At 48.1% G+C, this 14,238-nt stretch overlaps 1 protein-coding gene across 1 annotated transcript in view; it reads right to left on the reverse strand.

Moving 5' to 3' along the window:
- CACNG2 (calcium voltage-gated channel auxiliary subunit gamma 2) overlaps positions 1 to 14,238 on the reverse strand; it is a 130,266-nt gene that overhangs the window by 17,809 nt on the left and 98,219 nt on the right. The window lies entirely within an intron of this gene.

Raw genomic sequence — 14,238 nt, forward strand, 5'->3', positions numbered from 1 at the left:
TTTTCTCTTTCTTCCAAAGAATTTGCACATCTGAAAATGCACGGAAGGCACTGGAATCAACAGCTCTAATACACCCTGGGATGAAAAATCCATAGACTGCTGCTGGCGGACACCCACCTCAGCATCTCACCCACCTCAGTATTCAGAGTGGAGTGGCAGGCTGTTTGTAGTCGACCTTCACTGTCGGCACCTGGATGGACTTTGTAACCAATCAGCTTGTGCCGCGGCCAGTTTGATACTGATAAGAGCCGGGTGCTGCGGGACAAGTGTGTGCAGGTCTGGTAGGATTCTGCTTGTAACCCGTTGACATAAAATAAACATAACTTCCTTCCCTCCAAGCAGCCTCAGGTCTTGTTCTTGGGTTACTTATGAGCTATAATACAGAATTTTCTTATTACACCCCCGTGGGGGCTGAGCCTTTTGTCAGGTTCTTGAACTTGATTCAGTGTGGCCCCATCACAGTCCCCTGATGTAGACAGCAGCATCTCCACTTCACAAACAATGAAACTGAGGGTCAGGGAGGAAAAATGACTGAATAAGTTCTCATGGCCCCAAAATGAAGGAATCAGGGCTCTAAAATTTTCCTCAGTGAAAACTGAGACTGGGAGAACTGACTCTGGTCTGATGGAACCCCCCAGTCCAGCGCCAGAGCACTCACGATCCCTAAATCAACCAACTATTCTTGCAGTCTGTGCAAAACTGATCACAGAATAGAATTCACAACCATGTTTGCTTCATGCCAGCATGCTCATGCGCTCTGGTCTATTCCCCTTCCTTTCCCTCCCCTCCCCTCCCCTCCCCTCCCCTCCCCTCCCCTCCCCTTCCCTTCCCTCCCCTTCCCTTCCCCTACCCTCTCCTCCCCTGCCATCTCCTGCCCTCCCTTCCCCATCCTCTTTTTCTTTCTTTCTTTCTTTCTTTCTTTCTTTCTTTCTTTCTTTCTTTCTTTTCCTTCCTTCCTTTCATTCTTCCTTCCTTTTTCAGGTAGAGCTGAGGTATTGCACATATGTGGTTCATTATCCCCAGGATACCTTTTTCAATTCAGGATAGGGAGAAAGACAATGGAGAGAGAGAGAGAGAGAGAGAGAGAGAGAGAGAGAGGGAGAGAGAGGATGAAGGAGGAGGAGAAGAAGAAGAAGAAAGAAGGAAGAAGAAGAGGAGGAGGAGGAGAGGAGAGAGAGAAGAAGAGGAGAGAGATAGATAGAAGAGAGAGAGAGAGAGAGAGAGAGAGAGAGAGAGAGAACTGCACCAGAACTTCCCCTGAAGCCATAGCAACTCCCAGATAGCATTGGGGCTTGAACCTGGGCTGTGTGCATAGCAAGGGATGTGCCCGACATGGTGAACTATCTCTTTGGCTCAAGACTTGTCTGTTTCATTTACCATCGTGTCCCAGTATCATTGGAGGAGTAACAAATGTCACTGACTTTCTCGGAATGAATTAACAGCCATGCCTGTGCTGGAGATGTGACACAAGAGATGAGAGGCAGTTTCAACAGCTGAGCTGCTCGGAACCAACTCAGCTTCCTTGGGACATAGCTGGGCTGGGCTGGGCTGCATTGTGGAGCATTCTCCCTGTGCAGATTACATTGGGATTAGATGAGTTGACACATATAAAGGACTCAGAACAGTGCCTGGCACATTAGCAGAAGTGCTTGGGGGCATTGTTGTGGGAGAGAAATGAACTTTGACTATATTCAGCCACTGACATTTGGGATTTTTCTGTGACAGCAGCTAACATAACCCAATTAATACAGTCCTCAACACATGTTAGCAATTAATTTTCTTAAGAGTCCTGCACCTCCATGACCCACAAAGTAGGTTTTATCGCATACTAGATCCTATTCGGGAATTCAAAGGCATTATTACAATGGACACCTATACTTGTGTGTGATTACTGTCGGCGTTTCTAGCTGTTATCTCCCTAGGTCATGATTGCCACCCCACCCCCCTTCACTGTCTCTGCACTATTCCACTTTCTTTACCCCATCTGTATAAGAAAAAGATTCATTGAAAACACAAGGGGGCTTGCAACATCAGGGAAGCTTTGTAGGGTCACTCAGAATGGCTCCCGAGGGCAGGGGTCTTCTGGAAGTGTGCTGTCCCTTTCTTGGCATCTCCAGCACGTCTCTGAGTCTCCAGTCTCTGGGAGTATTAAAGGGAGACCCTCCCTCCACCGGCTTCTCCCTTTCTTTCTACACACCCTTTTTTCTGGAGCAAAGTCTCTCTACCAGTTGCCAAGTGGGCACAGCATCCTCCCTATTGTCAAGATTACAAATCAGTATGTTTGAAAAGCACTTCGAGAAGCACTTTCGTTTCCCACCGATTCAATCTGACAAAGAGTTCAGCAGCGGCAGGCCTCTTAGAAGAAGTGGGTGTGGGGAGGAGTGGCAGGGAGAGTGAGGGTGGTGCTAGTGTGCTCTGAGCCCCCCCCCCCCCCCAAAGTGGGGAAAGAGCTCATGCCCAAACCACAGGCTCTTCCAAGGGCCTCAGACTCTGTATTTGCTGCTTGACAGCCTGGTTGTTTCTTGCACACAGGGTTCAGCCATCTTTGGGCTGTTGGCTCCTTGCATCTCTCTTCAAGAGATGCATGTTGTGAGACCACCAGCAGCCTTGGGGATGTCCAGACCTGGCAGTCTGTCTGTCTCACGCCAGATGTTTTAAAGGCACCGTCCATTCAGCAGGTCCTGACTGGACTCCACGATCTTTTCCTCAAGCCTGGCCTCTTAGTGGGGGGACACCAAGTGACTCAGTAAAACCCTCTCCACTACTCGCCAGTGCCAGCCTGAGCCTCCCCACCCCATCACTGCTGGCATGCATCCCTTCCTCCTCCCTCCAGCTTCCATCTATCATAGCCACTGGCTGCAGTACTCTTGTTATCTCTCACTCTCCTCAGTCCCACCACTGATGGTGACACCCACCACCAGGCTACCACGTTTGCTTCTTGGGATGAATGCGGTAGCTTCCCCAGAGACTGTTGGTCATTTCACATGTACTCCTTTCCCCTGCTACAGAGTCATCCTAGTGGCCCTTTGAAAATGCAAATCTGATCGAGCCACCTCCAGCATGGAACACTCAACAGCTGTCCAGCGATCCAGAGGGAAAGCTCCCCATCTTTAGAGGGGGCTGACTACCACCCCTCAGCTGCTGTCTGACCTCAACCCACAGCCTCCTCTCTCTCTCGGCACACAACACCTCTGCTGCCTTCTGCCCATCTGCCACCTCTCCCCTCAGGACCCTCCCACATGCTGCCTCCCTACCATGTCTTCTGTCCTTTATTGTCACTTTCCCTCAGCTTCCCTCCACCCTGGCGACCACCATTATGCTGCTGATAGTGTTGGGGAGATGTTAAGGCATGAACAAGGCAGGTGAGGGTGTTGCAGAGAAAGTGAGGAGCTGAGGACACTTAGAGAGGCAAGGCTGACGTGAGAGGGCACTGGGTCAAGGACAAGCAGAGCAGGTAGCTCGGATGGGTGGAGGGTAAGGGCATGGCCTCTGCTGGGAGGGGCAGTGCAGGTGCAGGGGCTGGGGAGGCCTGATGGGAGCTCCTGATGCTTTCTTTCTGCCTGCTTTTATATTCTTACAGAAACATTTATTTATTTTATTATCACTCTTTATTTTTTTAAATTTGGTACGCCAGAGAAATTGAGAAAGAAGGGGAGATAAAATGGGAAATAGAGAGACACCTGCAGCCCTACTTCATGAGTGGTGACGCTGCCCCTCTTCAGTTGGGGACTGAACCTGTGTCCTAGCACATGGTGATGTGTGAGTTCAACTTGGTGCATCATTGCCCGGCCCCTGCTTCTATCTTCTTGACAGAATGAAGCAGGATCATCCACAGGGAGTGAGGAGGCTTGAGAAGGTCTAGAGATGAGAGAGAATGGGCCAAGTATGAAACTTGAAGCATGTGTGCTGGTGACTGAAAATATCCCTGTTAAAATTCTGTGATTTTTCTATGTTACCATGTATAAGGATCTAGGTTCAAGCCCCCAGTCCCCACCGGAAGGGGGGAAGCTTCAGGAGCAGTAGACCAGTGCTGCCAGGTCTCTCTCTCTCTCTCTCTCTCTCTCTTTTTCTCCCTCTCTATCTTCCTTCAGTTGTTTCTCTTTTATTTTTAATATTATTTATTTTTTTATTTCTGGATATGGACAGAGAGAAATTGAGAAGGGAGGGGAAGATAGAGAGAAAGAGACAGAGAGACACATGCAGCCCTGCTTCACCTCTTGTGAAGCTTTCTCCCTGCTGGTGGGGACCAGGGACTTGAACCTGGGCCCTTCTGCACTGTGATGTGAGCACTTAACCAGGTGCGCCACTGCCTGGCCCCTCCTTCTCAATTTCTCTGTCTCTGTCCCCCACCCTTCTAAATCCCGTCATGCTGAAGGTCTAGCTTTAGCTAGGCTGGAGGTCAGTGAGAGGAGGCAGAAAAGGTGAGATGATGATGATGTCTTGGAATCTAAGCTGAGTGAAGGGGGCAGTGAGGTGGGTGGGCTGATGAATTGGAGGCTGAAGTTGTCTGATTAGAGTTGTCTGAGGCAGGGAGACTGGGGGAGGCAGAGTTACTATAAAAAAGGTGGTTAAGTGCTTGCATTACACTGCACAAGGACCCAGGTTCAAGCCCTTGGTCCCCACCTGCAGGGGAAAGGCTTCATGAGTGGTGAAGCAGGACTTCAGGTCTCTTCTCTCTGTCTCTCTCCCTCTCTATCTACCCCCCTCAAATTCTTTCTTTCTCTATTCAATAATTAATAAATAAAAATATTTTTAAAGGGAGTCGGGCTGTAGCGCAGCGGGTTAAGCGCAGGTGGCGCTAAGCACAAGGACCCACATAAGGATCCTGGTTCAAATCCCGGCTCCCCACCTGCAGGGGAGTTGCTTCACAAGCGGTGAAACAGGTCTGCAGGTGTCTATCTTTCTCTCCCTCTCTCTGTCTTCCCCTCCTCTCTCCATTTCTCTCTGTACTATCCAACAACAATGACAACAATAATAACTACAACAATAAAACAACAAGGGCAACAAAAGGGAATACATAAATAAAAATAAATATAAAAAATATATAAAAAATATTTTTAAAAAGAGGTGGTGGATGGGGGGATGTAGTTTTCAGAGTCAAGATAAGATCATGAGCAAGTTTCCTGAGGGAGAGATGACATTCCAAGTCTTATTTTTTTGCCTCCAGGATTATCACTGAGGCTCAGTGTCTTCACTATGAACCCACTGCTTCTGGTGGCCATTTTTCATTTTTATTGGATAAGACAGAGATAAATTGAGAGAGGAGGGGAAGACAGAGAGGAAGGGGGGGCAGGTTCAAGCCCCCAGTCCCTACCTGCAGGGGGAAATCTTTGAGGGTGGTGAAGCAGGGCTGCAGGTGTCTCTCTGTCTCTCCCTCTCTATCTCCCCCTACCCTCTCAATTTCTGGCTGTCTCTATCCAATAAATGAAGACAATAAAAAAAATTAAATTAAAAAAAGAGAGACAGAGAGACAGAGAGATACCTGTAGACCTGCTTCATGCTTGTGAAGCTTTCCCCCTGCAGGTGGGGACTGGGGGCTTGAACTGGGATCCTTGCATGGGTCCTTGAGCTTTGTATTATGTGTACTTAACCCAGTGCACCACCACCTGACCCTCAACATTCCGTCTTTAGTCAGCTTACAGATTAAGGTCTAAGACACAATGAAAGACTCCCTTTTGTTTTCCATAGGCTTCAAGCACATCTGCTGAAACTGCTTACCAAGTTAAAAGCTGCAGTGCAAACGATCCATCAAGTTAGTCTAATATGCCCCAAATCATCGGCTGGCTTTTTAGAAATGATGGGGGTGGTCTCTGGGTGCTGAGGTTCTGCTCAGCTGACCGATGCTCCTGTCTGCCTGAGGCTTGATGAGGGGCACTTTACCGGATGCTGGTGACCCTTCCTCGCTTGAGTGAGAGTCATCTCATCTTGGTGAGCGCTGAGCTGTCTCCTACTCAGCCGGCTGCTGCTTCTCCGAGACCTTCTCTGAGCTGGCCCCCGCCTTTGGCAACCATGGGAGGACAGAGTGTTGGCACAGTGCCTGGGAGGGTAGCGGGAAGGAGGCAGGGACCTCAGGGCAGTGCTGTCTGTTACAGGCAGTGGTGTGGGCGCAGCCTGGCTCAGCCACTTGGGACCAGAGGAAGGTTCTGCTGCTTCTTGGGCCCTTGCCCAGCCCTGCAGCACCAGGTCCCATGGTGTGCACACCGAGCCGCAGGGCTGAGGCACGGAGCTCACCCCTCTGCTCATCCTCGGTGTGGGGAAGACAGGAGAGGTCCCTTTCCCAGCCTCAGAGCCACCCCTCCACACTCTCCTCTCTGCATTTAGTGGGACTACCCGGTGCAGCAAGACTTCAAAAGTTCACCAACCAGGGAGGCTGGCTGGGTGTGTGAGCACTGAGGGAGGGGGCCTGTCTGCTTGATTGCAGGTTCAGCCAAGGGGCTGCTGGGACTGAGGCAGTGGTCAGGGCTCAGAGTGAAGCTGTGCTCAGAGTGGAGGTGGTGGAGCAGGAGAGGGTGTAGAAGGCTGGGATGCGCTGGAGGCAGGTAGGGTTTAGGGGAGAGGCTGGGAAGTGATCTTCTAATACCAGTGAGAAGCAGAAGGGCTCAGTTGCCTACAGTCCAGAAGCTGGTTTGATAATGTCATCACCCCCCCATATACCACCTGTGAGGGTGGCAGTGGGGGTGCTGCCATCAGAAGGGGGCCACGTGCATGTCAGAACTGGAAGATGCCAGGACTGTGAGGGGCTGTCCTACATGCCAGAGAATCCCAGACAAGAGTTTGGGGCTCTTGGACAGTTGGACATTGGGTCACAATAATGGATAAACAGAACCGGAAAGGACAAATAATTAAGAACATGGGGTGACCCAAGTAAAGTGGGGTACAGGCCATGAGGGGTTTGGTCCCCACAATCTCTGAGGTTTACCCTGCCGGTGGCAGTGAGACTATGGGATTGGACGGAAGTGTGAGGAGGACTCTGGAAACTCAGTGACACTGGGATCAATCCCTTCCATGGGGGTCAGACTCATGGAGGGGGGCTGGCAGAGGAATATGGTCACCGCTGGTGATTTCACTTGACTCAACACTGGCTACAACCAGTGAAGAGCACGTAGCCTCATTTGCCTGATGGATGTTGCCCTGGGCTTATAGGAATAAGGCCCAATTAGAGCAAAGCCCAAGGGCTGTGTGGCTTCAGGGGTTAAAAAACAAAAACCATGGTTCCATCTTCTCTTCCTTTCCAAGTTACACATACACTTATTACTACTATCCAGATGTCCTTCCGTTTTTCCTCGTCTTCTCTCTCTGGATCCTGATGGTCATTTCCCTCTTTTCTGGTCATCTTCCTCTGTCATTTCTCTCCTACTGGAAGTATGTTGTAGAAATAATAGCTAATCCATATCTACAACCTTGAAAAAAAAAACTGCTATAGCTTACAGTGGAGGGATTGGGGAATTTAGAACTCTAGTGTTGCGAACAGTGTAGAGTTGAGCCCTTATTGTCTATAATTTTGTAAATCAATATTAAATCACTAATAAAAAAAAAAGAAGGTGATTCCCAGTCTATCCTCTGAACAATAAACCTCCCATCTCCCAGAGGGATAAAGAATAGGGATTCTTTCAATGGAAAGGAGGGGACATGGAACTCTGGTGGTGGGAATGGTGTGGACTTATACCCTAGTTACATCATAATTTTGTAAATCAATATTAAATCACTAATAAAAAGATATATATGTATCTATATATGTATGTTCCTGATGTCTCTCTCCATCTCTAGTTTCCTTTTCTGATGGCTTTCTTCTTGAACAGGCTGTCTCTTCAAGTTAGAGACAAAGGACTGACTAAGCATCTGACTCTGGGGGTGTGGGGAGAAATCTCACCTGACCACTGCCCTTCAGTGGCTCACGATGGGGCGTGGCTAGAAAGAGGAGGACTGGCTGCTGTGTATTTCAACCTACTGTGCAGTAGGGATGTGCCAGGCCTCAGGGGAGTACAGTCACTCAGCTAACATATATGTGGTGCCCACTTGATGCCATGCTCTGAGCATCCTGATGAGAACACGGAGAAAGGGTTTCTTTCTCTGTCCCCGTGAAATGTGCAGGTTGCGGTGGGAGACTGAGAGCAAATGCTGGGATGGAGCAGGAAAAATGTTGTGACAAAGAAGAGTGTGTCTGGACACACAGACGGGGGGGTTGTTGACATGGGCCTTGGAGGAAGAGGGGGCAGAACTGGGGCAGGAGGTGGAGGAGGATTTGGTTTCCAAAACAGGTAGAGAATTGAGCAGGGATTTCTACAGAGGTTCCACACCCAGGCCTCTATCTGAAGAACACAAAAACACCTGCCTGAAAAAATCTGCATCCCTGTGTTTGTGGCAACCCTGATTTACAGTGTCAAGAAAGGGGAGAAACCCACGTGTCTGCAACAAATGAATAGATGCAAAAGATGAAGTCCATATGCTCAGTGGAATATTACTCAGCTTTGAGGAAAGGTGAAATCTTGCCTTTTGCGACAATGGAGATGGAACCAGAGGGGGACTGTGCTAAGTGAAATAAATCAAGAGAAACGCACACACTTGTGAATCCCACTTACAAGTAGGATACAAAGAAACAAAGCAAAGAGATAATGACCAGTGGAAGCAAAGTCTTAAATGCTGGAGCAGGAAGCCAGCAAAGATGGGAGTGTCCTGCAAGGATGGAGGGGGTCCACTAGACTTGGGAGGAGGGGAGTGATGTTTTGATGGTGGGTATGGTGTGCTAACACGTCATGGAGAAACTGTGTGTGAAACTGGATTTCTTTTTTTGTTGCCCTTGTTGTTTTTCATTGTTGTTACAGTTATTATCATTGTTGTTATTGATGTCATCATTGTTAGGACAGAGAGAAATGGAGAGAGGAGGGGAAGACAGAGAGGGGGAGAGAAAGATAGACACCTGCAGACCTGCTTCACCACCTGTGAAGTGACTCCCCTGCAGGTAGGGAGCCAGGGGCTCAAACCGGAATCCTTATGCCGGTCCTTGCGCTTTGTGCCATGTGCGCTTAACCAGCTGCGCTACCACCCGACTCCCGTGAAAACGGATTTCTAACATACACACAGCCTGTCTAGGCAACAATATGGGGGGGGGCGATGGCCAGGTACTAGCTCACCAAGTAAAAGGCATGCTTTACTGTGTGTGAGGACCCGTGTTTGAGACCCCGGCCACTATGCTGGAGCATGTGATGGCAGCTTTATAAACAGTGGAGTGGTGCGATAACCTCTCTCCTTTTTTTTTTTCTGTCTCTTTCTCTCCCTCTCTGTTTCTGTCTGAAATTTAAGAAGGAAAAAGAGTCTGGTGGGAACAGTGGAATCATGCAGGTATAAATCTCAGACACCAAAAGAGAGGGAGAGAGAGAGAGAGAGAGAGAGAGAGGTGTGGAGGGAGGATTACTAGGCAGAGGGAGCATCAACATCAACCATCTGGGATGTGCTGGGCCAGGAGGAGGATACACACTGTCTCAGGAAGACAGAGAAGCTCCTTCAGGACAGAGCTGGGGGTGATAAGTGAGCCTGGAAGTTCACAGAAAGAAAGGCTCCACTCCAAGGACTGGGTGGGCCAAGGTGAGGGCAGGAGCTGTCAGGAGCTGTCAGGATGGGTGCTGAGAAGGGAGGGAGCAGCTTACTGTCCATTCCTCTGCAGTCCTGGCTTTAGAGTGTGCTGAGCAGACTCTCCCACCAGAACTTCCAAGGATTATTCGGCCAAAGGGCCACAGTACCCTGGAACTCTCCAGAGGGGCAGCAGGGCTTCCCCACGCCTGCTCCCAACCCCAAAGCCCAGGACTTCAAGAGCCAGAAATGCCAAGGGCTGTGCCTTAGGCTGCCTCCAGGAATTTCCCGGTTCCAGCAGGAAATTTGGGTTTGCAGGTATTAAGTAGCTTAAAAGGAGGTTTCATCAGCTTTGTAAAAAGCACGTTAATATCTCACAACACCAACTGCTGTCTCATTTCTTTGAGGTACAATAAGCTCCTCGTAAACCTGGTCATTAGGGGCTGAACAGAAGCTGTTTTATTTCCCCCTGTATTCAAGAGGCTCCGCCAGAGCGGCTGGCTCCAGGGGGGCTGGCGGATGCTGAGGCTGAGGCTGGGGAGGAGGTCGCCTAAGTAATTTTTTAAGTGAAGCAAATGAAGGGTTTGCTGGGAGCTGCCTGCTCTGTCTATTGAGGCTTTCCAGCTCCTGGGTTTTGCTTTGCTGGCAGGGCCACTCCTTGATGTCAAGGGCTTGGGAACTTCCAGGCAGACGGGAGATGTTAGGCTGGTCCCTGGCTGGAACCTTGATCCCCAGCTGATGTTGGAGGGTTTGAAGCTACAGTCTTGGTAGCTGTCTATCAGCTTCATTCACTCATTCATCCATATTCATTCATGAAATCTTTTGTTTTGAATACCTTCTCTGTGTTAGGTCCTGCACTGGTACTGGGTGGGGTCAGAATAGGCTAGGAAGCTCTTTCTGGCTGCCTGCCCTCCTCCTCCTCCTCTGGGTCTGCCCTGAGCCCTCCCTCACCCGTGCCAGTCCTGAGCCCAGCAATGGGCACTTGCCAGCATAACCCCCAGCTGTGTATGTGTGTGTGTGTGTGTGTGTGTGTGTGTGTGTGTGTGACAGGGGAGAGAATGCACTCTGGGCTCAGGAAGATTTGTTGTCTACGCCTGTCTACGACTAGCTGTTAGCTAGGTGACCTAGAGCAAGATATGTGACCTACATGCCTCAGTTTCCTTAAAAAAAAGGGCAGGGGGGTCAGAGTGGTGGTAGTTCTGAGGATCAAGGCGATGAGGGCAATGAGGACTGTAGGCAGTCACTCAAATGGCCTCTCTTTCAGCGAGCCTTTCTTGATCGCCCTCAAGGACTGTCCCTACCTCAGCTGGAAAGAGGCTCCCAAGTTGTGCTTCTAGAGTACAGGGGCACAGGAATCATTGGCTTCTGACTCCACGGGTCTGGGGTGGTGCCTGAGACTCTGCATTTCGCAAAGCTCTCTGGTGATGGCAATACTATCTGTGACGTACACTTTGAGCCAGGCAGCAGAGCTTCCAAGCGCTTCTTTGTATCTGCTTTGCTCACAGTCTGTGCTCTGGCATTGTTGTTTGGAGGAAATGGCAGAGTTGGTTCTGGAAGTTGAGCTGAATTCCATTAGTGGTCTCTGCATCTACCTGATTCCCTGGTTTCCAAGATGCTCACGTGCACACTTTAGTGTCACTGATGTTGGGACGTGTCTTATAATTGATGGATTCATTAACTGCAGTGTGGCTCTGTTCTCCCCCAAAATCATTATGAAATTGATGGTGTGTCTTGTAATTAATGAGAATGGTTGCATGATAAATGTTGACTGAGTAAATGGACAAATGAATGAGTCAGTATTTGTGTGCACATGTGTGGGCAGAGAATGTGCTACACATGTCCATTCATCTAATCAGGTGAACTGATCACAACACCTTCCTCCTTAAAAGCCTATTTGACTATATTTCAAAATACAACTATGTTTACTCCCAAATATGTATATATAGCGCCCCCCAAGTCAGTGATTTTTCTTAGAATCTTTCTTGGAAGGACCCAGTGGGGCAGCACCCAGTAAAACTCAGGTTACAGTGCTCAAGGGCCCTGATTCAAACCTCTGGGCCTCACCTGCAGGGGGAAAGCTTTATGAATGGTGAATTGAATCTGGAGGTGTCTCTATCTCTCTGTGCTGTCAAATAGAAGAAAAAAATAATAAAAGGGGAAAATGGCTCCCAGGAGCAGTAGATTTGCTATGCTGTCACCAAGCCTCAGTGATAACCCCGGAGGGAAACAAAATGAAACAAAACAAAACACCAAAGAATTTGCTTTGGAGAAAAAAACCTCATGTGTCTGTGAGGTGATGTACATAAGACTGCCCTTTGCTGCACTGCTTGAGACAAGAAAATGGGAACAACTAACATTTTTATTACTAGAAAATGTTGATACCCCAGAGAATGTGAATATAGTGGAATATTACAAAACAGGGAGAGTAAGTTACAATGTTAACACAGATGAGTCCCACCAACATAATACTAAAGGAAAAATAAGTCAAACTGCAGAGAAATAGCTATGTGGTTCCCTTTCACACCATCAAAAACAGGTTGCAATTATAGATGGTTTAGAGATATATTTGAGTGTGGTGAAACTGTGATGTCAAGCCAGTGGTGGGGGCCAGCTTTGAACCTGGTAATCACGTAATTTTGTATAAACACCCCCCAGCTTCTAATCTCAGAACCCCAGCTGTTAAGGAATGCCCAGATAGCTATGTGAGCGTGGTCACATTTGCATAAGAATACGTGCAGTTAGGCCAGGCTAAGAACACAGATTATCATGTATAGGGACCCTGGTTTGAGTTCCTGTTCCCCACTTACAGGGAGGAGGAGGGGGGTTACTCTTCATGAGTGAAGCAGGTATGCAGGTGTCTTTCACTTTCTCTCTCCCTCCTTATTTCCCTGTATACTTTCAATTTCCTCTGTACTAATTAAAAAAAAATAAAAGGAAAATGGTCACAGTAATTGGTGGATTTAACATGTAGGCACTGAGCCCCAGCGATAACTATGGTGGCAAAAACAAAACCAAGAAACCATACAACAAACCATGAATCCATAACCTTGAAAGAAAAGAGTTCTCCCACACACACTGTACCCCGCCCCCAATTCTCTCAGCCAACTGTGGTGAGATTGTGGATCCGTGTATCCAATCCATGGAGAACAGGTGGTTTCAATCTGGTATTAGGAACAAAAACCAGGTGGACTTCCCACCTGGTGTGTGCCAATCTGCTGGATTCTAGGTGAGTCTGGACACCCTTTAGCACAAAAGAATAATTAATTGCCTTGCTAATTCATAACTCCCATATTGTGCCTCTTTACTTTGGCCAGTCTCCAATTTCTTTTCTTTTTTAAAAAAATATTTATTTATTTATTTTCCCTTTTGTTGCCCTCGTTGTTTTTCACTGTTGTTGTTTATTATTGTTGTTGCTATTGATGTCGTCATTGTTGGATAGGACAGAGAGAAATGGAGAGAGGAGGGGAAAACAGAGAGGGAGAAAGGTAGACACCTCAGGGAGTTGGGCAGTAGTGCAGTGGGTTAAGCGCAGGTGGCGCTAAGTGCATGGACCAACTAAGGATCCCAGTTTGAGCCCAGGCTCCCCACCTGCAGGGGAGTGGCTTCACAGGCCATGAAGCAGGTCTGCAGGTGTCTGTCTTTATCTCCCCCTCTCTGTCTTCCCCTCCTCTCTCCATTTCTCTCTGTCCTATCCAACAATGACATAATCAATAACAATAACTACAACAATAATAAAAAACAACTAGGGTAACAAAAAGGAAAATAAATAAACAAATATAAAAAAAAATAATAAAAAAGACACCTCAGACCTGCTTCACCGCCTGTGAAGCCACACCCCTGCTGGTGAGGAGCCAGGTTCCAACAGGGATCCTTAGGCTTCTCGCCACGTGTGCTTAACCTGCTGTATTACCGCCTGACTCCCCAATCGCCAATTTTTAACCGTTGCTCACAGGACAAAGCAGCACACTATCCAAGTGAGCTGTTACACCATATGGTCCCAAGCACATTTAAAAAAATTTATTTAAGAAGTTTTATTTTTATTGCCACCAGGTTATTACTGGATCTCGGCACCAGCAGTTCAAGTTCATAGCTCACGGCAGCTATTTTCCCTTCTTTATTTGATAGGACAGAGAAAATTGAGAGGGAAGGAGATAGAGAGGGACAGAAGGGGCCAGGTGGTGGCACACCTGGTTAAACTCTCATATTACAGTGCACAAGGAACCAGGTTCAAGCCTCTGGTCTCTACCTGCAGGGGGAAAGCATCGCAAGTGGTGAAGCCAGCTTGCAGGTGTCTCTCTGTCTCTTGCCCTCTCTCTATTGCCCCCTCCCCTCTCAATTTCTATTCAATAATAAATAAATATATATATATATAAAAAGAGAGAGGGAGAGAGATAGACACCTGCAGACATGCTTCACTGCTTATTGTGAGGGAATGTGAGCAAGTGAATTACATTAACTCTTCCATATCAGAAGTTCCCAGTTTAAAAGAGTTTATTAGCCATAGAATAATGACAGGCAAAAAGCTAGCCTCTCAGGAACTGCCCAAACTGGCTTTTTAGATAACCTAGTCATGCTTGCTCATGCTTGCCAAGAGTGATATTACAAAACCGTGGGATGCTGTTTGTGTTTGAACGTTTGAGATTAACCTGCTCATTCCGCTTCTGTTTCCCC

Source organism: Erinaceus europaeus, chromosome 4, assembly GCF_950295315.1.
Source record: "Erinaceus europaeus chromosome 4, mEriEur2.1, whole genome shotgun sequence".
NCBI classification, from domain to species: domain Eukaryota; kingdom Metazoa; phylum Chordata; class Mammalia; order Eulipotyphla; family Erinaceidae; genus Erinaceus; species Erinaceus europaeus.